Here is a 25,387-nt window from a genome sequence, read left to right on the forward strand (position 1 = left end):
TTCGTCTCGGACGATGTCGTGAAAGTCAGTTGCAGACGTTTTGAAGCAGCAACCCAAGGAGCTTTATGAGACGGGAATCGCGCGACTCTTTAGTCAATGGGACAAATGTCTAAATGCTCATAGGGGCTACTTTTAATTAAAGTACCCCATTTGTTATATATTCGCATTGGCTCACTTTCATTTGACTCGCCCTCGTATATTCTGAAGTACTCCTGCTTTTTATACGTGGTCTCTGTTGCGACTATAATTTCGGTGCAATTACTCACGATACGCGACCGGTGACAGCTGCTGCTGCGTAATACATTGGAATAAATGGCAGCGTCATTGAGATTTTTCACTGGCCGTTGCATATGTACAAGAATGTAAACAAGGATCTTGAATGACAAAGTGTTATTAACATATTTGTCCTCAACTTGTTCATTTCATAGCCTTTACATTTTTCATATCTGCGGCATGCGCTGCTTTGCTGGCTTCGAACTGATGTAGTTCTAAAGTTCGTGTGATATTTTCTTTACTTATTAAATAGACAAAATACATGGAAGCATTGACATCAGTTATGTTGGGCACAATTTTTGGCACATACGAGTACATTCTTTTATGAAAAAATAGATATTTTACTTGTATTCACAGTGCGTAGCGTTCAACGATTCGTTTGCAGCATCTATGGCAATGGCAATTCAGTTATTATTCGTGTATTTGATCCCTAGGCAAATTGTTTAAGAGGAAGGTTTAGCTCGGGCCCAACTCCGACGCGGCCTATTCAGATACATGTAAAACGCAGAAACGGTTTTCTGATATAACTCCTGAATCGCTTTTAATGAAATGTGTTGCATTTGAGACAGCATGTTAAATTCTAGTGTCTGTTGGAAGCGAAATTTCATTTTAGGGCCTGAACTTTATTTAGAATATTTTGAAAAATTCGAAAGTTCGAAAAAACTAGAAGCACGAAGTTTAAATATTAATAGCTCTGCATCAGGAACAGATATCGCGGTTCTGTAAACGGCATCCATTACACACACCATTCAAAGCGGAGAAATTCGATATATCAATTTGTATCTTACGTGAATTGGTTATGTTATGTACATGGGTTCTGCAAAAGCCGTATTTCCCTAATACTTAATTTTTTGAGACTCATGCGCAACATATCAATTTTGTCCGCTGTAGATGTACTATTGTGTGCAATTCACAGAATTGTGATATCAATTTTCATTGATTTACAGAGTTGTGAACTTAATTGTATCGTTTTCTGAAAATTTTAAATTCTTTCCACTCTTCAATAAAATATTGACGAACTAAATCGAAAACTCGAAACGAACAGTAACTAGAATTTAAGTTTTTCTTTTAAATGCAACAATCCTCGTCAAATTTGGTGCAGTGGTTGCCGAGAAAAACGAATTCTCCTTCTACATATATTTATATAGGAGCATCCGACCTAATGTTTCCTCTTAAGGAGGTGATCCACCTGCAACGTGAGCCCCCCCCCCCCCCCCCCCCCGAACGAAATTTCTGGCTACGCCACTGCGTGGCACTGGTGGTGCCGCAGATGCAAATTCGAAAATCTATGTGCGAATTAACATATGAGGCTGCACGTTGCGCATCGTCAGTTTTGCTAAGTGTATAATCTATCGGAATGTGTGAATTGTAATCTCTCTGTTTATCACTGTAACCGTTAATAAAAGTGCATATTTGTCATATCTTATAGCTAGGTATACACGGGCATTCACTTCTTTCAGTTGATTAGAACTACGGCATGTAACTTAAGCCCCCAATTCAAGGTGGGATGACCATGATAAAACGTCAAGTATATGACCCGAAGCACTAATTTTGTCAAATATGCCGGCATCACAGCGCCGGTAGAAAGCAAGCAAGCTCGTGCTCCGTGAGCGTGGTGTTCGTAACTTTCAAATGTGAATTTTCCTTTCGGCACGATGGAAAAAACCCTTTGAAGCTTACGAAGTGTCACATCCGTATCCCGTTTCCCAACACTTATCCGCCCCATTCTTGATTATGGCTGCATCATATCGAATCCTCATAAGAAACCCGATATAAAAAAATTAGAATCAGTCCAAAAGAAATCAGTGCGCTTCATTTTTCGCAACCCTAGCGGAGATTTTCCCCTTCTTCCCATTATACAGCTACATGTCTTACAGTTCTTTCATCTTGCCGCCGCTTAGAACGCATGAAAATGTTACACACGCTGTTTCATTCTGAGCGCCTTGTTACACTAAATAATTAATTGAAATTTCGTGCACCTTCTATCGCTAGGAGTTCTCATAATCTTAACCTCATCCCTTTCTTTTGCTGAACGGAGATGTTCAAGCAAAGCTTCCTTCCACTGGCCATTGAACTCTAGAATTCACTACCTGGGAGCAGCCGCTCTTTACCTAGGCAAGGATTTTTGAAAACTATTGCATTTACTTGATGTTCATATTTTTCGTGCCTGTATTTCGTTTTCTCGCTTTCTTTTTTCTCTTCACTCCCTCACCGAGGCTGCAGTATGTGTAAATAAAATAAAAATAAAATAAAATGGTGGCAATGATGTGTCATTTGGCGGCATACGTCAGTGATAACAACCCGGCGATGTGTATTGCTAACTATGACGTCCTCTTCCTAAGCAAGAGTCCGTGGGTTACAATGCCAGTCACTGTCACACTGCAAGGGAAACGTTATCACCTGGATCGTACTATCACGCGTATTTATTGGTCGTCACCTAGATCCGCGAAGTGTCGCCTAAAAGCTGCTGCTTCTGTCACGAATCGCCTGCCCCGGTGCGACACGGCCATTCCACCTCTGGATTGAGGTGACATTCACGAAAGCTTACCTGTTACGCATTGGAATTGCTGACACACCTATGTGCGACTGGTACGGGAGCAAAGATACTAAAGAACGGTGCGGTGCTCTGAGCGAGAGAAAGCGCGCGAAGCCGCGTTGCCCAGTTTCGCTCCGTTGGCGCCGTTCGCAGGCGCACACGTTGTCAGCGTGCCAGAAGGCGGTTCCAGTGGTTCCAGCGCCCCCTCCTCTCCTGGGGAACATGTATCGACCTTGTCATCCGAAACAACGATTTGATCCAAGACATTCAGCATGTAACAACTCACTTTAGCGATAACAAGGCCATCATCGTCCAACGCCTAAACATTCGCGTTACGCGCTCGTAACCAACCCGCGAGTTCTTTTATAATATCTATCTCTTTTCCCGCCTTATTTTACACCCATTTTAGCCCATTCAGTTTTAAGGCAGCAAACCGCCAACACCTGTGTGGTTAACCTCCATGCCTTTCATCTCTTTCTATCGCTGTCATTTTATTTATTAAATTTTTAGAAGTTTTCGAATTTGTGTATCGCATTTCGGCAGTCGTTTCTATGTCCTCATTTTTTTTATTTATTATATTACTGCTGCCATAATTATTTTACCAGAGGCTGGAAGCACACGTACGTTTGAAGAAAAAAAGGAGCAACGACCAATTATGTCTCAAGTAGAGTGAAATCCTCTACACAAGCGATCAAATTAAGTTTAGCAATATTTAAAGCCTTATACGAGCTGCTCGTTTGTCTTTCTTTTTTTTTTTGCTTATTTTTCGTCATGCGTCAATATTTTTTTTTCATGAAACGCAACCACAAGCAAAGCACGGAAAACATTTATGCAAGAGGGAGTCCTGAACGTCTCCTTGAGAGATAACCACTGGCAAGATTTCCTGTAGCGCCACGTGGTGTCTAGTATTTGCAGTCCTCGACAGGGTCTTCGTCGCTGTCCATTATGCGCAGAGTTTGAATCAGCTCTCAAAGTGCGGTACTCCTGATCTTTCCCTGGGTGTTCCTTGGAAGAGCGCCCGCAAAGTAGTTTACGCCGTGCAAGTGCTTGAAACTGGCCATGCTCCCTGCGTGAAGACAAGGACGGGTACATACTATGTCACTGCAGCATACGAACAAAATGAATGGGGGCACGGAAACATTTAGCGCAACTAGGATCACACCCAGAAAGATAGAAAACGAATACCCCGTAACTCGTAAGACGCTCGTAACTCATTTTGCGGGGCTAAGTGCTTGTCCGATATTTTTGGCTCCGTTGTCTCTGTGCGAGGTCTCCTTGCATTGATTGGCTGCGCGACACCAACACGGGACCTCGTGGTCGGAGCGACACAGAACCTCTCTACGCTTGAATAATTTAGCGCAGCTGCGAAGACACGCAAAAGAAGAGAAAGCGCACATGAATGGGCTTGATGCTAGAAGCTCATTTTGCGGGACAAACACCTTGTGCCATATTTAAGGTCATTGTTGAGCGTCTCCTACCCCCACCCCATCCTTCATACCAGCTCATGGATTGCGTGAACTCACGGCAATGATAAAAGTAAACGTACTCTATCGCTGTCTACAAAGGCTCCAGAAAATGGAATTATGGAGTTAAACGTACAACAAGCAGTTCATCTTTCAGCATTCCCCCCTCGTCGGCGTAATGCCGACATTACTTTCGGTGTGATCCACGCATTCGGCCACAGCTATTCCGAAAGACAGCACCGGGAAAATAAAAAAGAAGCAGTAAATGAATGCAGTGAAGAAAATAGTGAAACCAACGATCACAATTAGAAGCATCACTGGCAGTAATACTAAGAACATAACATACAACTATTTCTTTTGTTGCCTTCAATTGAGTCGAAGCAACAAAAAACGAACAAACTAAATTTTCAGCAGCTGCAGATCACATTTCAGATGTGAAAAGCAGTTGCATAGTTATAGCTTACACTGTTACGACGGCCTCGTACACAGAGAATTCCACTAGATTTCTTCACTACATTCAGTAAAAAGCTGAAAGATATTCAAGCTTAGAAAAAAAAAAAACGAGCGAACAGGATCAGCAAGGAGTGCGGCAAATACAGGTATATGCCGAGACCCAGCCGGAAGCATGCCTTCCCAGCCATCCAAACAACGCTAGCTAGCCGGCGGACATGGCTTAATGTAGACACAATAACTGATTCAGTGCAATATGGTACACGTTATTAAAGGCTTGCCGATTTATATGGGGCTGAGTGCAACTTCATGACGCGTGGGTGTCCTCACGCAGCGCTAGCTTTGCCCGTGGCATTAGCGGTCATTCCGATCGATCGCCCTTTGTTTCAAGTAAAGGCAGAATGGGTCGCCTCGCCGGAGAAGATGGAGCTCTTCAACGGAGACGCGATGAGGGAAGCTTGCAAGGCGAATGAACTAGACAACAGGACAAAAGATGACCTCTGTGACTGCAATTGTAGGTCCGGAAAGCAAACTGACCGACGACCGGGGAAAAACGGAAAGAGACGGAACGCAAGCACGTGTCCTAACATATATATACAAATGCAGGCAACGTGCAAGCTCTTAGTAGCAAACAACATGGCGCTGCGCTTCATGATTATTGATGGGAGGACGTAGATCTATCCTGATTTCGTCATGACAGTCCGTCTATTTGTTTGAACGCCTGCTTTCCTGTACCAAAAGTTACACAACTTATATGTCTGTGTTTGTGTCAGGAGACGTTGGTAAAGGCCTGTAGAGCACTAAATCCACTTCGCTCGAATAGCTTTCTTCTGGGCTGCGTCTTCTGACGAAAGAAATAGCATTCATGGCCACCACTTCGTTTTCATTGTGTGGTAATACCACAATGTAGATTTCGGACAGTGCTAAGTGCAACACATGTGGCGCAGAAGAATCGATAAAGCAGCTCCTCTGTGACTTCCTAACATACGAAGAAGAGAAGAGTTTCTTTGAACAGCTTTAGGGCGCTTGGATGAAATGATCTTGAGACCGTGGCTTCGTGCGTCTGTGATGTACAAAGCCACAAAAGCGCTCCTGTCTTTCTTGAAATGCCCCAGCCTTTATGACCACTTGTGATTGGCTCGACGATGAACACTTGGTTGTGTGTGAACAGTGAAAATTGTGAACTTCTCTGTTCCTTCTCAACTTTTGGCACCCTTTCCCCCATTTCCGAGTGCAGGGTGACCAACCTGGTTCAGCCTGGTTAACCCCCCTGCCTCTCTCTTTCTCCCTCTGATAATAAAAAAAAGTACTATTTGTATTCCTGCGTGACTTTGTGAATGGAAAAGGCCTAAGAGCCCGCAGCAGACAACAGAGCTAGTTCGTTGCTGCGTTTTTCTCCTCGATTTGCAAGGGCCACGCGGCGAGCACGTGCAACGCTGCACTCGCTCAATATGAAACCTTCTGGCAAATGCACTCTCGTTAACTGGTTCAGAAAGTGCGGCCAAGTCGAAGAGACCAATAGTCTTACGCGGGTGCGCCGTTTGTGGGGTGCGCCTGCCTATAGACTACGAAGGAAGAGAAACAAGTCTTGCGTGTCCGCACAAGCCTATGGCACATGGGCGATAAAAACAGGGACGCTATCTGTATGATACAATTCATCTTAGGAACTGTTTAATGCAAGCGAAGAATGCTTATTCACGTCCAGACAGCTGTGTATGGTGCCTTCTTGAATTTGTGGTGTAACTGGGCCAGCTACGTTCACTGACCCGCCCGACAAGACCACTCTTATATCCTGCGAACTGGGTTATCAAAACAGCGCGTTAAATTCGCGTGTCATATATGCTTGAAAAACGGTCCGAAATGTGTGCATATTTTATCACAACACTGCGGGTTACCTCGTTGCTGTTTTCTCTATTTCGCTAGACGTTGTGCCCCTTCCGGTGGCAGTTGCCAGCCTGCTCCTCGCTTTCCCTTTCCTGTTAACTGTGTATGTGTTCAAAACAAGTAATAATAATAATACCAATATACGGTTAATCAGTACGCATGCGTTGCTTTGTGCTTCTTTGTGCGTGCTGAACGCGCTTGTGCATGTCAGCGGCGGATGGAACACGCAGTGCTCAGACTGGACTTAGAGCCATGATGTTTGAATTTAATTGTATTCTGGGATTTTACGTGCCAAAACCAGGATTAGATTCTGAGGCACGCCGTAGTGGGAGACTCCGAATTCATTTTGACCACCAGGGGATTTTTAACGTGCCCCCCGTGCACGGGACACAGGAATCTTTACATTTCGCCCCCATCGAAATGTGGCCGTTGCGGCCGGGATTTGATCACGCGACCTAGTGCTTAGCAGTGCGACACCATAGCCACCATAGCCGCTAAGCCACCCCGGCGAGTGCCATGATATTTGCAAAAGCAAGCAGCACACGCTGTGTGCTGGCGCTGCAACCGTCGTGAAAACGAAACATGCAACTACGTTTGATGAAAAACAAAGAAAGAGATGGTAAATTTAACAATGGGCACAAAGACAAAGAAAGCCCTCTATAGGTTGTTCCTCTGCGCCGGAATAGCGGTCATAAAATCTAAAAATAAGTTTAATTGCTTCCGTTCTGGAAGATGTGACGGCAAGCCCATTGCGCACACGCAATATATTAAATGTGCTTCCGCCATATATTTGTTTCATTCCACCGAGTGCGGCCGTCACGGCAGCGCGATCTGATGAAATGTTTTTTTTTATTTATTTATTTATTGTGGTACCAGTCATATAAAGGCTCCAGGCGCATTTTTCCATCGGTGTCGCCGTCGACGTGACGTTCTGTCTAAAGTAAAAGGACGATAACAACGTCGCCGCGCACCGTATGCTGTATGTGTGAGGCAGAGTGTACTAAAATGCGGTTGTGTGGGACGAGTGGCTGGTGCGGCGCATGTTTTGCAGCGAGGCGCGCGACGACGAGAGAGAGAGAGTAAAACATCTTTATTAATAATATTTGAATGGCGAGAGCAGTGTGGGAGGAACCCTCAGTCCAGGGTCCCTAAGATGATTCCGGCGATGTTTCGAGCCCGTTGTATCACAGCTCGGAGGACCTCCGGAGGTCTGTCGCGGAGGGCATCGTCCCACAGCTCTTTGTTGTGCAGGGGGGGAAAGGAGAGTTGGCAAGGGAGGAAAGAGGTTTGCAGTGCACTCAATCGTGACGGGGAAGATTGTGGGCGAGCTGCCACAGCCAGGGCAACGATCTGCATAACAGTGTGGGTAGAATTTATTGAGAGAGACAAGATTTGGAAAAGTTGCGGTTTGTAACTGGCGTAATGCCACTGCTTCCTCCCGCGAGAAGGACGGCGGGGGTGCGGCGTGGGTGCGACGAATGCGTGTATAATGACGGAGTATGCCTTTGTAACGGAGCAAGGGATCCCCCCACTCTGAACTAGTCGCCTCACCACGCCGAGTCGCCCGGAGGGAAATTTCTCGGGCAACCGCATGTGCGCGTTCGTTACCCGGCAGCGAGGTATGACCATGGGTCCAGAGTAAGTGGATGCGGGGAGGTGTGGTTGGTGTATTTTGCGGGGTCTGGAAATGCTGTGGCGGCGCTGCGATTGAAGTGGTTTGGGCCACGTCAAGGTCGCGCCGGTGGGAACTACTGGCGATACTTCTCGGAAGTGTGATTCGTACTACTTCGTGCGCTGGTGTATGCGTTCAGACCACTCGAACGGCGTTCATAATTGCATACGACATTTATTTGTGCCTTAGGAATAGGTGTCGTCGTTTCTTTCCTTTATTTCATTTATTTTCTTTAACGCCGCTCCATGATTGCGCGTGCATCGCAACCGCAGTGTCGGCTTTCATTATACTATGTTATTGTCCGGTTCCCTTTGGAGAACAAACATTTTTCTTGTTCTTGAAGCATCATGTATTTCTCGCGTGTATTTTTGCGCGTATAGTTTTCCGTTAGTAGGTCTTGCGAAACGCAGACGGAAAAATTGGCAGAGGCTTAGCTTGGCTAAGCCTAGTGGATTGCGAAAGCAATCTTCTGTTCAGGTTGTAGAGTTCCATACTGCTCATCGAACGTGTAGATGCAGTCTCGTCGCCATTTAAAGCATCCATAAGGCTTGCTGTCGAACTATCAGGTGTCGCCAAAGTCGCGTCAGCATTGAGAGCATGCATGATACTTGTAGATGCACCCAGATCAAGAGATGTTGAACGCATTCGCCTGGCTGCATAATATGCACGCCGTTTAGCTAAACGTTGTTACCGCTCTTCATCCGTTCCTTCCGCACGCCGCCGCTTTTTAGCTGCAGCACATCGTTGCAGCTTCACCTTATACACATCATCCGACATACCATGGAGGATTCGCTGGGACGATCGCGACGAGCCGAGTTGGGTGGGGGGGGGGGGGGGCGCTTTTCCACAGCTGGCATGACGTCACGTACAGCGAGCGCCCCTCGCGGCAGCGGCGCGCAGCTGCAGCATGGAGGATTCGCTGGGACGATCGTGACGAGCCGAGTTGGGGCCCCGCTTTTCCACAGCCGGTATGACGTCACACATAGGTCACGCTAAAGGTCAATGGTGGATTCTCCGGGATGTCGACCAAGAGCGGAAACCTCGAGCAGTATTGCTTTCGCAATAAAAACATATGTAAACTTCCAGCTTGCCGCTTCAAACAAATGAAACATATCTGCCCCATCCGAAGCCGTGTATTCATATTTACGGGAAGTATTCTTAGAGAAGAAGAAAGAAAAACTGCGATGCAGCATTCCATTCATGTTTCCGTCTTCTTCGCGTAACAGAATGGGAGTAATTGGTACGGGTTCTTTTATTGCGGTCGAACCTCAGATGCCGAAAACAGTTTTAGGTAGCTATTATAGAGGGTGTCCCAGCTAACTTTAGCCAGAAGTTAAAAATAATCGAATTCCACGTAGCTGGACGGAACAAAGGTAATGTTGTTTGCCGTCGCTTGGAGATACTAAACTACTTTTTTCATTCTCCGGCAGACGGCGCGAAGGTCCCTTCACTCCCTGCTGCTGCCGCGCTTGCTCACGCCAGCGTTTTGACGGCGGGTGCCCGCAGTCATTGAGTGTGTTCATGTTTGCCTGTGACCGCTGACACCATGCTTGTTAATTCAGTAGGCGAATCTTTCCAAGTTTATACGGCCAATAAATCTTCTATCCTTACTTCGCGTATCACTTTCTACTAATTTGCAATCGCAATCGATGCTTCGCCTTTCGGGCAAAACTGCGACTTCCTTCTTTACCTTTTTTATCATGATAGTTATCTTCGCTTAAGCGCATTTTATCGCCTTTACCAGAATATTTATTCAATAAATATGAGAAGGCAGAATACAAGCCTGCCATAATGATAACTCATATTTTCAGAGAATGACCTTTGAATTGCACATGCCGCACGAAAGTGGGTATGTGAATTCTATTCACATGCCGTCTATTAAGTGAATGAAATACTATTTGGTGAATGGAAGATTATGCGCGTACCTGCGAAGCTTCGTCGATGTGTCAGCTATCAAACGCGAGATAAGAAAACATTTGACCAAATTTAGAAGAAAGTCTGCATGCCCTAGCTCAATTGATTTGACGTTGCCTTGCACGGATCCAGGGGGCATGTCCGAATGGGCGATGGATATAGCCAGGTTGTACGTGATTAGCACTCGATTCCACGGAGGAACTATAGGTCAACGTGTGTACGCTGCTGCTATGCACTTTCTTTAGAAGTAATAATTACGCCTGCCTGCGAGTCGTCGAAAATAATTTCTTTCTCGATGCACGAGATTATATGGCACACTTGAAGTAAAGACAACTATGAACGGTCCTGCTGCAAACATGCATATCGTATACTATACCATATGATTTATTATGGCCTGGACCATAAGCGCGAGTAGGTCTACAGTACGTAGCATTAGATTTGCTTGTTCTCCATTTTTGCAAATGTGTCTCTCTTTGCTCCCTATTCCCCATAATAATGAATTTATGGCGTGTGATGGCAACGTGCTGCGGTGCACATCAAGCATACGGCTGAATGTTGCATGTGGCCTAGCTGTCGGCAAGCTGGTAATGTGACGCGAAGGTAACGCGAAACGCGTCGAATATCCATTATTAGTGCGTCGACGGCCCGGTACGTAATACTCGGGTGGTCTTGCGCTATGGTGATCTCGTTGCCGTCGAGGATGCATAATGGGGAAGCCGACCATAGGCAGAGTTCGTAGAGTTCGGGTTTTCACACCGGTTCAGCTACAGTATTATCTCCAAGAGCATGCGTGCTACCTTCAGTCTCCGTTGCGAAACAAGGTTTAGAAGCGCGATTAAACAGGAGAGAAAGGAGTAATGAAGAAAGACGATGTGCAACCAGTATAAGATCCGGCTTGCTAAGGAGTATAGAGGAAATTGCCCCATCCGCTGGCAGTTGGGCTTCTGATACCCGGCCAAATAAGCAGCTAAATAGCCGACAAGTCACTGCTTCCCCATTCCTTTCACAATTGCTAGGTTTTGACTGAATGCTCATGCAGCAGGCATACCACGTCATCTATAACTAGTAGCTGCTTCTTATGCGTGGTGCTAATTGGAGGAAGGCCAATGTGGTCCGCAATACCCAAGCGTCCCTGAAGAGTAATGAAAAAATCCTTCTGAAACAACAAATTTCCCAAGACACGTCACGTTTGCCCTCCAAATAAGTCCCTGTTCTTGCCAACACTGTCTTGGACCCATGCGTTATTAGTCCTTCCAGGAAAAAGCCGTAGACCATCGCGTCGTCCACGAGCAGGCTGTAGGGATAAGGTGAGTGCACGACAAGCCAGTCTCTAGATATGTGCCCGCATCTTCAATGAACATCTGAAAACAAGTTTTATGTGCTTCCACACCAAGAATTTCTTTATAGGCAATGCAAAAATATCGCGGCGTTTGTGCCAGCCGACGGCGTCATTTATATACGACCAGTTTATATTTGCCCAATTCACCTTAGAGTCGATGGCGGAACATCATGGGAATGATCTAAAGAAAAAAAAAAAAGAAAACGCTCGCATCGTGAACCTGCTTGTGATCACTTTCTTCTCCCTTTTTTTTCAATTTCTTGAGTGTCTCGGCCCTCTCCGCCCCCACTAATAGGTAGATTACCCCGCTCGACCAGCCTGTCCCCGTTGAATTGGCTATAATGACATCACGAAGCACCAGAGGCACGCTTCCGACCTGGCGCTTGATAACGTGCAGTCTCGTCTTCTTTCCAAAAGACCACCGCACGTATGCTCTGGTAATTGGCGGTAGCACCACTATACCACGATACGACGACCATCCGAATGCATACCGGGGTAGTTGTTTTTATCTTATGTTCCACGCGTGTAGATTTGCGCGTGCGTGCATGCATGAGCGTTCGCGCTCAGCGTGAAGCCTTGACCACATAAAACAAAAAATGAATACACGAGAGGCGGTTTGGCTGCTCCAACCACGGAATAGTGTGCGAAAGCACATTTTTCTTGGAGCAAGTTAGCCATTTTATTGCACCAAGTTAGGCATTGATATACGCGGCGTGCACGCTGATGGCCGCGCCACTGGTGGCGGCCTTGCGCAGAACGCATGGGAGAGGAGCGAGCCGCGCGCCGTAGCACGCCGTAGTTTGTTGCGTCGCTCATAGTGCTTCTCCGTCTTATTTGTGTTTTCAGAGCAAAATAAGCAACACCCTTCGCATGTGTGGGATGGCCAAAGCTTCCGAAGAATGTCGAAGAAGAATTGTTGCAGGGTGGGGGGGCTCAAATACCGGCGAAAACGTGCCGGTGATACGGTTCTAATTATTCCCCGCAAAGCCTCATCAGCAGGAGCAACGGTGGCAATGGATCGTAGCTTCGGCGCGAAATTTCTTGTTCTCATCCTTTCCTTTGTCGCTTCGGTGTTTTTTTTTATTATTATTTTTTTACTCAATTGTAGTTATACGGGTAAGCGACGAAGTTCGTCTGCAGTGAAACATGCGGTTGAAAGGCATTCCGCTAAAGTTAGGAATGCCGTTTGCCGCTTATATTGTTTTCCGCTTCTTTACCGCGTTGGGCTAGCTACATGTTACATGGGCTAGCTACATGTAGCTAGCTATGTTAAAGCTACAGAAGTTTGCAAGAACTGAAATTGTTAGTTTTATGTGGCCCGGTAAATCCTCGCACCAGCTGTCGCGCACTTCATGTTTTTACATTTATTTTATGCGTGGCTTCGCCCATGTTTAACTGTTGCTAGTTGCTTCAAGCATAACTCTTGATTCTTTTGAGCTGCGAGGTTTTCACCCTGCCTCGTTTGTAAAGGGTATAAATCACGCTGTGTCTTATCGGAATGACACCAAGCAAGTGCTTCTTTAACAGCTTTATTCATTTCGCCCGAGGGCACCTTAGATATTGTGGTTTTTTGGGAAATGTGTTTAGAAAATAGGTAGCTCAGGGCGAGAATTGCTAATAGTTACTGCATATGGTATTTTTGTTCTATTTTTCGCCGATCCATTTTTCGCTGAGTAGTTCGCGTCACGTCATCATACCTTGATGCTGTCTGAGCAGACTTAACACGCCGAGTGATTTGTTTGTTTCACAACGTAGTCGCTTCTTGCAAGTGAATTTTGCACTCAGCTGAATTATTTCTTATTATGCTTACGCCGCATAGGACTAAACCCGGCCTTGCCGCCAGCGCTGTATCTAATTTGACTGGCGCTGCTCTGCCTTCAAATATATCATGTGGCCCTTCTCTCTAGTAACATTTAAAAAAAGTACTGCAATGTTAGTCACACTATAGCTTTGTACGTTTCCAAGCAGTTCCCTTAGGGAATTTAAAATTGCAAAAACTGCAGCGCGAACGGCAGTTCATCGGCGGTACAGCGCTAACACGCGCTTTTATTAACCCGTGCGTTTGGTGGCTTCGTTGACTATAGTGTACGCGTTTCTATCAATAAATTCGCAATTATTCTACTTCAGGCGACTTTCACTAAACTTATTCGGCGGCGTCACATGTATTCATCGGCAGAAAAATCACAACGGTATATGCAGACATCGCACCGTGCGGATTTGTTATCTAAGTCTGCACTAACGACGGGTGCTTATTATTGAGGTACAGAAGCAGCATTACGGCAAGGGTAGAATTAAAGAAAAAAAAAAAACGGTCGAGACATCGCATTAGCCAACAAAATTTGTCGGCTAGTTTACATGAGCTCCACTTCATGTAAATGGTCTTCATGGCGTTTGTCTGCGGGACGCACCTGGCGCGTATGTGGACCATGTTGCCCCAAACACCGGTAACATCTTGTTCATACCCGCTCCCACAGAGGTCTGCGTCTTCCTTACAGCTGTCACCGCAGAAGAAGCAGTCTGGCGCCCGAACCAAGGACAAATCGCAGCCGCGAACTTCAGTCACCCTTGCTGCAAAGCGTTGTCGTCTGCTACTGCTCCCACGCGTATTGTTGGAAGCGCCCGCTAGGTGGCTATCAGTGGCGCCTCTATAGGCGGTGCACGCGGCCTATAGGCCATTCTTTGACCGGCCGCTAATAATGCTTTTCACTCGCGACGTCGCTGTTCAACTGTTGTTTTATTGCACACAGAATACGCATAGTCATGCACACTGGGTTGCATAATGCAATCAGGGTTACTCGGTGGACCCAGCAGGAGGAGGATTGCAGATTTGCACAAAAACCGTGTTGTGGCCCGCATAGTAATTGGCCATGGCTTTGATGTCTCAGACAGACGTTCCCATTTAGGCGCCTTCCGATGCTGGTATGCAACGTCCGCAGATAGTCGCCCTTGTCGCTTTTAATCCGTTTCGGCAGCACGCTTGGCAAACTTGTACAGTATGTCGTTCCCCAGTCGCTTTTGTCCTCCTTCGGCAGTTTCGTTGCCACATTTCAACAAGGGTCGTACCCACAGGGGGGATTGACCACACTGTGTTGACTGAAAAGCGCATCTAACAAAATAACAAACGAGGTGAAGGCAAACATTCAAAACGAGGCATTACGCAACTAAATGCTAACAGAAATTTCTGGATGGCCTATACGTACATTTAGGATCAAATAAAAATAAAATGTTCCACAGTCGGTAACCCATCAGCGAAACCTTCCTGACGCTTCAATGAACTTGTTTATAGCAGTAATCATTGACCCATGGCTTGTGCCTAATTGACAGGCACCAAAGGACGAAATATTTAGTGTAGTAAGCGCCAACCCTAGCGGACTAGTTGGAGATATGTGGAACATTCTGCGGAGGGAGGAGAAGCGCCGGCAAGAAACAAAGAAATTGTCCATAGTTTCTGGTTCATTGCAAGAAGAGCAGAGGTTAGTTATGGATAAACCAGATCTTTGTTGCTGCAGTCGCGATCGCTTGGCCACATCTTCATCGGTCGACTCCGGCTGCTTGTGTCGCTGAGCTTGTTGTTTGCGGCGCCTGGCGCGACGAATCTCTTCTTTAGACATTTCCGACGACGATACCAATTCACTTTCCATATTTTTTTCACACATACACACGTGGGCGTCGTTGCGCACAAGTGGAGGTGTATGTAGAGAGGACTGATTAAGCGGCGCAGCACGCGTGCACGGTTTATGGGGCGCGCGGCAGATTTCAATGACGTCACGCGTGGCAGCGCGCGTGAGCGTCGTCCTATGAGAATGTAGGCGGAGCCGACCGTTCGGCGGGCACACAAGAAACGCGCGGGGCTCTATGAAGAGGCTTCACACAGACAAAGGCGAAATCCATGGTTGTAGTCTAGCAGTGCTTTCGCACTAAAGAAAAAGTTACGATGGCACTTGTCTCCTTACGTGCTTTGAATGCGAAAGTAGTATGACTATTCCGCGCGATACTCATCTATTTTTATTTTGAAAGTTTGCCCAATGGAATTAACTATTAAATGTACAAATGTAGGCCGGTTTTGGCGATATGCATCAATAGTGTACGATGGTCGGTCCCACAGAGCCAAGATTCATAGTCTGGTGGTCTCGTGGGATGAAGGGCGACGCTTTTCACTTGGTCATGTGCTCGAATTGTGCAAACTGAATTTTGTAGGTGGTCCGCCCAAACTTTGGGGGTGGGACAAGTCCACTTTGGGAGTGGGCCAGGTCAGTTTTGAGCGTGGGTCAACTCAATTTTTGAATTGGGCAAAGTCAGTTTTCTGGGTGTGGGCCACGGTTTCGGGCGCCGTGGCTATTCACTGTGCGATTTCCCAGTGCGAGCCGCAGCAGGTCCAACGCCAGAAATGTGACGCCATCACTTGATCACATGGGTTTCGGTACCATCGGATGTTAAAGTGACATTAAAGGCAAATAATAAGTCGAGCTAGATTGAAAATTACGCTTCTGTAACTGCGAATTCTTGATTTGTAAGGAAAGCAGAGGCTCTGTAAGCGAGAAAATGTCGTAAATAGAAAATAGAAGGGGCCCCATCTGTTGCCGAGTATAGTACCTCTTATGTGTGGCGTCAGCACCTCTGACGCACAGAGAGCGGCCGCAACCCACTACTTTTATCTATTTACAACGGCCGAGGCGGCAATGTGTGGCTATTGACCACCCTGCCAGCTCCAGCCGTGGAGGCTCAAGTGACCGTAACCGGTTCCCCGAACCCAAGCAAAGCCACACAGCGACAAGCTGAACAACTTCACCCGTCAAGAAATACTGTATGTTTCTTATAGAGCTTAATAAAGACCCTACAAAAGACATAACAATGGCATGGAGGGCGGTCACGTGGAGACGACGTCAAGTACTCCTCCTTCGTGCGGGTGGTTCAAATTGAGAAGCAGCAGCGGGACTTTCGATGGCAATTTTCTACGCAGGAAATTTATATATTTGCACACAGAAAACGATTACAGACTTCTAGACGAATACCCTGATGATGTAGCTCGACCTAAAATTTTCGTTTGTGACGGACGCCGGATTTTCCGCTTTATGGGAGATAAAGTGCTTTCGAATTAATATGCAAATATCAGAGAATATAGTCTCGCAGACTTAAACCCAAACAACCTCATTTAGCCAAGCCACATGGAAAGCAGCTTGATTCTGTGCAACAAGGATGGATCGAGAGTAACATCAAGGAATCAAAGTCTGTCTGTCTGTCTGTGTGTGTGTGTGTGTGTGTGTGTGTGTGTGTGTGTGTGTGTGTGTGTGTGTGTGTGTGTGTGTGCGTGCGTGCGTGCGTGCGTGCGTGCGTGCGTGCGTGCGTGCGTGCGTGCGTGCGTGCGTGGGGGGGGTGACACAGAGTGCTAGGGAGTTCCTTCCGAAGGTTTGTTCTCAATAAGCGACGTTGGGTCACATTAAAGAAAAGGAAGGGGGTTATTATTTCCCAGCAATATTCACATTCGGCAGCTTGCTTCGTTGCTAAAGTGGCATAAAACTAAGTGCATATATTATCCCTTCGCGACCTATTGACCACGACCTAGTCGGGACAACTTGAGGTTCTTCAACAGGAAACAAGTTCACACTTCGGACCTCGTACCTCAAGATCTTGTGCACAACCAAATCCAACAACTTTCTCAAATGGTATAGTAATAAAGGAGCTACAAGCACTCGATCAGTGCTACGTGCTCTTGCCCACTGCTGTGATGTGCCTTCAGGTACCCGTTTTTTATCACTCCGTCGCTCTCGTCGCCTTCACTTGCAACCGGGTGGTGAGGCTCCGTTTCCGAAATTTTATACTTGAACCTTGTGCTCAATAGCTCGGCTGCACAGCGACTCGACATGGAATTGAGAGGCAGGATTCGGGACAATGGTGAGGCCAGTATGAAAGTAGCCTTGGGAGCAAAGCCAGAAGACAAGTGTTTGAATTCTATCCAACTGCTGAGTACTGTTTCTCGAATTACTACATGCAAAGACATAAACGTGCGCATTTTGCTCCGCTTAGGCACATACCAAGCAAAAGAAGCTTCCATATCGCCACAAAATTGTAAGCAAGACGGAGGTTCGCAGGAAGATGGAGACTTGGAGAAATGAAAAGTGGTCTAACGCTGTTATAACACTGTTGTACAGTATGCGACCACTGTTACAACATTTTCGTGTCACCCTTGTATTTCTTAAACTTCTATAGACCGTTTTACCGGGGAGGACGAACGTAGCCTCGAACCAGCACGCCACGCTGCCCTCCTCCTCGCACTGGTATGTACAGATTACGTTTTCTCTCAGCGGCAGCTTCGAAAGGTAGCGGGTTAATTGCGAATTAGTGCGATATTAACGTTTCTGGGATTTCTGCAATGTCAGATGACTGAAGGTCGATGGGCTACCACTCTGCTGTATTCGGCTGTAAAAATAACTCGCGGAAGCAAACGGCAAGTGCATCCTCACGCCGCGGTGACTTCTTGGACACCACCGCTGCGGTAGCAGAGAAGCGTCTGGTTTGTATTGTCATGCAGCATAAACAGAAAGGACTTGATGCCATCGCGTGTCTGTTCGGACGGTTTTGTTCGCGCGCTCGGCGACGAACTCGGAACTCGGCACCCATGATCAAACTAGAATATGAAAGAAAGGTGCGCATTCGAGTAAGTCAACTATTGCGAATGTATGAGCTATTTCTTCGGGCACGCACATTAATCCTATTCTTCTCAGACGTGTTCTAAGATTGTCACGCTTGGCAACCAACGTTCTGGTGGACGTCGACCGAGGACGTATTTTTAAAACAGTACGTGCTGACTAAGAAATGCATGTGTTTTCTTTGCCATTATGTAACCAGAACCATGCCCACCATGTACCGGCCGGCTCTAGGTCACATGGGCTCTTCCGTGCTTCCGAATCTCGCCGGCAAGCTGCCGACGGCGCTCATCGCGTGCTGTATTACTGCAGAAAATAAAGTTGCTGTTGCAAAGAGTAGTTGTTCGTTTTTCAGCTCTCTCGAGTAGGCGAAGTGTCCTTGCACGCACATGCACCATTCGAGACATAAGAATGCGCACAATCTTTCAATGCATCTGGTTGATCGTGGCACATTCGCGTCCACTATCATCAGCTCATTTTATCCGTGTTAACAGCCCTCGGATCGAGTTATTTTGCAGTTCTTTATTTTGTAAAGCTTGATGCACGGGTGCCAGATAAACAATGTTTAGAAACTCGTACCGCGATTTATTTCAGTAGCACGAAAGCTAGGAAAACGTGTTTCCTTGGAGCTTCGCAGTTACCTCGATTGGGATGTACGCTGGTGCGGCACACCGCATGACACATGGAAACACCTCTGATTGTTGTCGCCTGAGCGATATACTTCAATACAGTTCAAGGCTAGACATACAATAATAACACGTTATATGTATGCGTCACGTATCGACAATATTCAGGCTTGACTCGCCTCCTATTCCTATCGTGGGCAGAGCAGTGGGAGCGCCTCTAGGCCTGTCGCCGTTTGATATTGCGGCAGTATCGGAGCTAAAAGCTTAGTGACGACACGCTAAGAAGTTTACCCATCCAAACAGCTTGTTGACACCTCTCGAGAAAGCGCGAGCCGCTCGCCGTCAACACTACGTTCGACGTGCACACTCCAGCGCGATCCCACATACCAGCATGCAGGTTTCACTTAGAGCTATTACGGAATGAGCGGGAGAAATAATATTCGAAGAAAAAAAAGACTGATTCACTTTGGTGTGTAGCCCTCGAACATTCTGATAGATGATGCATATGTTTGCTACGTCGCTGGATACCTCACTGTCCTTTTGTCCCGTCTTTCACCGTCTCCTCTTGCTGCTCCTCGCACGAGATCGTTCTGTCGTGAAGCCTACCACGAAACGGCTTGAATAAGGAGGGCCTTGGCCGCACAATAGAATCACTGAGACGGTTGAAAGCATCGTCGGATACCTCGACGTGGAACGACGCATATGTATCGTGTTTCGCCTTCAGACGACTAACGGACAGAGCTGGTGAGTCCACAGCAGACAGATTGGCAGCGAGTAGCGAGCTTGTTGTGCACGGCGAGAGCTTCGACACGAAAAGTGCCTTCAGTGTTGCGTGACGTTTAGCGGCAACAAGAGACGTGGTGTCAGATGAACCGCTGCCCATCGTCTGCGCTCGCTTATTTGCTGTTTCGTTAGAGTCTGGCGCGCCAGCAATCAGCGAATTAGAGGAATCTGACTGACGATGAGCAAAGCGTTCACTTGATGTAGGCCTAGATGTACTCGCTGCTCCCGCTGCGCACACGGCCTTTGAATGGGCTTTACGCTGCAGATTCACACGTAGTGAAGCTTCAGGCTGGCGAGCAGAGGCGAGTTGGTCCCGTTGAGAGCGCACCTCCGCTCCGAGAGCAGCAACACCCTCGGTGTGGCGAGTGTGGTCCCGTCCATTCTGCCTCCGAATTCGGTCATTGTCCTTACGTAGATTGACCACCACGTCACTCAGGAAAGAAATTCCCCTTCAGACCGTCGAGGAGAAGGCGGTGCAGTAAGGTGGGTTGGCCGTCACAAGACACCCGGTATGGAACCGGTCCTGGTCGCGTTTTCACAATTGCTAGTAGGTACAGCGGGGTGTGGCGTGTCTCACGACGCTCGACGTTTCTGCGCCGGCACGGGTAAGAGCGGGTGTCCGAGAGAAAATCTGGGGGCCTTTGCTCCTTGAATATGTGAGTCTGCCTAGGCACAACGGAGGAGGTTTCTTAACGCGTGCTGTATGCGTTTGTCCCCTAGGCATTCCGGCATTGCGGAGTGCGGTAGAGTTTGTTTACGCTCCGCCGCTGGCTGCCCGCGCGGTAAGGCAGTGGACAGGGACGCCCCACTTGGTGATCGCTGTGTCTGAAGGGGCAAGGTTCTGACTGGTGTTGTATAAGTCGCGGGTCGCTTTCTTAGTCGCGACGATAGATTGCATTTTTCACAGGTATTGCTTCAGGAGGGCACATGTAACCGGCAAACGGGGGCCTCGGGAGAGCACCTGAGGTTATATTAAAGCAGGCGGCGCAGGATCTCCGGGGCACCCAAGCGGTAGCGGGGGGGATCAAAGCTAGAAGCAAGGCGGCCCGTGGGTTGGAGCCGCGGAGGCCGAAGGGTGCCAGGGTGGTGCTCGCATAAAAAATTGGCTGTCCGCTGTCGCGGACAGCCGATCTTATACTCCCCAGGCACGCGCAGGCCTCGGCGAGCCCCCAACCAACGGACCAGTCCGGGTTCTAGCTTTGATGTCCCCGTTGCCGCTTCAGTGTCCTGGAGGCGCCACTAATAATGCGAAATAATGACACGTAGCTTTACTTAGTAAAAAACACGATTGAATAAATATACTTGCGTCTAGCCGCCAACTTGGGATGAAAAGTTCAGCGCTACCGCGCCGCGACTTCTGCCGGCACGCCTAGGGACAAACGCATAGAACATGCGCTAAGAAACTCCTCCGTAGGGCCTAGGCAGAGTCGTACATTCAAGGAGCAAAAGTCCGCACATTTCCTCTCTCGCACCCGCTCTTACTCGCGCATGCGCGCAAACGTCCGTCGTCTCCGCAAGTACCACGCCCCGCTGTACGTAGTAGCAATTGGAAACACGCGTCCCGGTCGAGGAGGCAGGGGAAGCGAACGACATGGCGGCAGTATAGTGCCCCGCTAAGCCTTGCCGTATCTCCGCCGGCATTCACACGGGTATTGCACGTAAAGAGACACTTGCCAGACTTCAGCGCCTGCAGTTCCTCGTCGGGCAATGTGATGCACTTCACGTGCGCGCGAAACTTACAAGAATTACACCTGAAGTATTGCTGCTTCCCAGAGAAAGGTCACGAGCACAGAACGCAGCAGACCTTACTGGGCGCCGTCTTGAATAATAATAATAATAATAATAATAATAATAATAATAATAATAAAATTGTTACAATAGTTCTGTTAATATATTTCCCAGGTACAGCTACAGAACCTTTCTACTGGTGCACCCAAATAGTAATACACAAGACACTATGTACAGAAAATACAAATGTGGTAGAACAATTTGAGCAAGACAAGGAAATACGGAAAAAGAAAACTAGGAGGTGGCGTAAAATATAGTTAGTCACATAACATGATTATATACACATGTACAGAACACAGAAAATGAACTCTGAAATATATCAACGCAAGCCAATACTTATTACATGTCTTTCAAATTGGATTCATAGGACAGTGACACTGCCACAATGCCACGCAGAGAACGCGGAATGCTGTGTGGTATGCGCTTGTGGGCCAGAAAATTTTACGTGATCAAGAAACTTTGGGCAATTTATAGTGTTATGAACCGCTTTGTAAAGGAACAAACTGTCCAAATTAATACGTCTTGATTTTATAGGTGCGAGTTGAGGTACATCTGAGAGGGATGGACCATGGTCGCCGGAACAGCAAGAGCAATGCTTAAGAATAGACATAAATTTATTCTGGACGCATGCGATGACATCAGAATTAGATTTGCGAGGCCTTGCTCCAGAGCGAAGCTGGAGACGACCACCGTCGAAGAATCCTCCTGGCCGTTGAGGCCGTGAAGACTCACCGTCCTCAACGCGCGGGGACTGCTTCCTCCTCCCCCCCTACCTACGTGTAGGTTAAGAGGCGGGCACCCCAGCTCGGTGAAACAATAAAGTTTTCAATCAATCAATCAATCAATTGCGAGTTCCGCGCCAAACTACATAAGCATACTCTATAGTAGTGGAAGGCACACAGTAGAAAACAATTTCAGAAAGGCAGCAGGGAAGTGGAAGTTATGGTATGTTCGACAAACAATGCCAAGAACGCAAAGGGCATCTTGTTTCGCATGTCTAACGTGAGAGGAGAAGCATAGCGTTTTGTTGACGTACACCCCAAGATCTTTCATTTCATCGACCCTTAACACTGGAGCATCGAAAAGAGCCTACGAAAGCTGCACATGGTGCGTGTGTCGCGTATAAATTGATACCATAGTTTTGGTAGCGTTCAATAGTAGCTCATTGTCTTTGCACAAGTTTGAGAGTCAAAAAATGTCTTTTAGGAGGGCAACGTAGTCGCGCACATTGTCGGCTTTCTTAAATAGTCTGAAGTCGTCAGCATATAGAAAGAATGAACAGTATTGATGTGCGGACGAAATGGCATTCCCAAAAAGCAAGAAGAGGGCCATAAACTGATCCTTAGGGAACTGCGCTAGTTACCTCATAGCTATCAGAGATCTGTCCATAAATTCTAACAAAGCAATATCTATTGCTCAGTTAATTAGACGACAGGGCGGTGATGGAATAAGGTATGTACATTTGCGTGAGTTTTATAACTAGGAGTCCATTGCAAACTATGTCAAATGCTACACTTTTAACTCAAATTACACTGCGTCTAATTGGCCCCAACTATTTACTACACTAGAATAATGGGTCATAAATGTAACTAAGTTCCTTATTGTGGAGCACCCTGATTCAAAGTCATGTCGAAGTCATTCAAAGTCTTAATACATTAAAATGTTCTTAGCACAAACAAAAACACAGGGAATCCAATACAAATTCAAACACCTTAGACGCAGTGTAGAGGATAACTGTGGGCCGGTAGTTAGTAACTGCACTTTTAGTGACTGATCTAGAAGTACTAGAACACGAGGAAACGCAGCCTTTTGGGAACTACTGAAGATGCGTGTGTGGACGCTGAAGCAGCGCTGGACGTCTGAAGCAGCGCTGGAGGGATATTATCAGCGCCACAAGAAAGGGAAGGCTTCAGGTGCTTCAGACACTTGAAAACAAGGTCGCCATAAGTGATAGTGTGCATACCGTACCAGATGTGAAAAAAAAAGTTGAATTTTAAGCTGCGCGAAGAAGACAGGACATGAACAGAAACGTAGACGCGCACACAAATCGCAGACTTCCAGCTGGCTTTATCTCGTGAATGCAGGGAATTTATCATCATCATCATTGTCATCCGCCTGTCTTATGTAGGACGAAGGTCTCTCCCTGCGATCTCCAATTTCCCCTGTCCTGCGCCAACCGATTCCAATTAGCGCCTGCGAATTTCCTAATTTCATCGCTCCACCCAGTCTTTTGTCGTCCGCGATTGCGTTTTCCTTCTCTTGGTACCCATTCTCTAACCCTAATGGTCCAACGGTTATCTAAGCGGCACACTACATGACCTGCCCGGCTCCATTTTTTCCTCTTGATGTCAATTAGAATATCGTCTATACCCATTTGCTCTCTGATCCAAACCGATCTCTTTCTATCTCTTAACGCTATGCCTAGCAATCTTCGTTCCATCGCTCTTTGCGCGGTCCTTAACTTGTTCTCAAGCTTCTTTGTCAGTCTCCAAGTCTCTGCCCCATATGTCAGCACTGGTAAAATGCACTGATTGTACATCTTCCTTTTCAATGGTAACGGTAAGCTTCCAGTAAGAAGCTGACAATGTCTGCCGTATGTGATCCAACCCATTTTTATTCTTCTGTGAATTTCCTTCTCATGATCAGGGTTCCTTGTGATTAATTGCCCTAGGTAAACGTACTCATTCACAGACTATAGAGGCCGAGTGGCGATATTGAACTCTTGTTCTTTTGCCCGGCTATTTATTATTATTTTTGTCTTCTGCATAATAATCTTCAACCCCACTCTTACTCTTTCTATTAAGGTGTTCAATCATTTGTTATAATTCGCCCCCAGTGCTGCTGAATAGAACAATGTCATCGGCAAACCGAAGGTTGCTGAGATATTCGCCGTCGATCCTTATTCCTAAACCTTCCCAGTTTAATTGCTTGAATATTTCTTCCAAACACACAATGAATAGTATTGGAGAGATTGTGTCTCCTTGTCTGACTCCTTTCTTTATAGGTATCTTCCTGCTTTTCTTGTGTAGAATTAAGGTAGCTGCTGAACCTCTGCAGATATTTTCCAAGGTATTTACGCAATCTTTCTGTACTCCTTGATCACGTAATACCTCTATGACTGCCGGTATCTCTACTCAGTCAAATACATTTTCCTAATCTACGAAAGCCATATAGAGAGGCTTATGGCACTCTGCGGATTTCTCGATAACCTGATTGATGACATGGGTGTGGTCCATTGTAGAGTATCCCTTCCTGAAGCCAGCCTGTTCCCTTGGTTGGCTAAAGTCCTGTGTTACCCTTATTCTATTGGAGATTATTTTGGTAAATATTTTATATAATACTGGGAGTAAGCTAATCGACCTATAATTTTTCAATTCTTTAACGTCTCCCTTTTTGTGGACTAGTATAATGTTTGCATTCCACCAGTTTTCTGGGACCCTTGCCGTTCACAGACACTACGTATAAAGAGCCGCCAGTTTTTCAAGCATTACGTCTCCTCCACCTTTGATTAAATCGACTGTTATTCCACCTTCTCCTGCCACTCTTCCTCGTTTAATGTCTTGCGAGGCTCTTCTGACTTCATCGCTAGTTATAGGAGGAGTTTCCGTATCCTGTTCATTACTGTTCCTAACTGAGGTATCCTGACTCATCTGGGTACTCTACTTTTATTATATCTTCGAGATACCTGATGATATTACCCTGCTTATCTTTCAGTGCATACGTCTTGCTTTGTCCTATCCCAAGTTTATTTCTAACCGATTTCCGGCTGCGTCCATTTTTTACAGCTTATTCAGTCTTTCTCACGTTATAGCTTCGAATATCTCTTATTTTTGCCTTGTTGATCAGTTTTGACAGTTCCGAGAATTCTATCCTCTCTCTTGAGTTGGACACTTTCGTATTTTGTCGTTTCTTTATTAGGTCCTTTGTTGCTTGGGGAACCGATTTGTAAATGTGAATTGGCGAAAGTCTGCTATACGGGTCCTTATACCCATACTGGTCCCCATACTGGTCGTTT

This window comes from Dermacentor andersoni, chromosome 2 (assembly GCF_023375885.2).
Source record: "Dermacentor andersoni chromosome 2, qqDerAnde1_hic_scaffold, whole genome shotgun sequence".
NCBI classification, from domain to species: Eukaryota; Metazoa; Arthropoda; class Arachnida; order Ixodida; family Ixodidae; genus Dermacentor; species Dermacentor andersoni.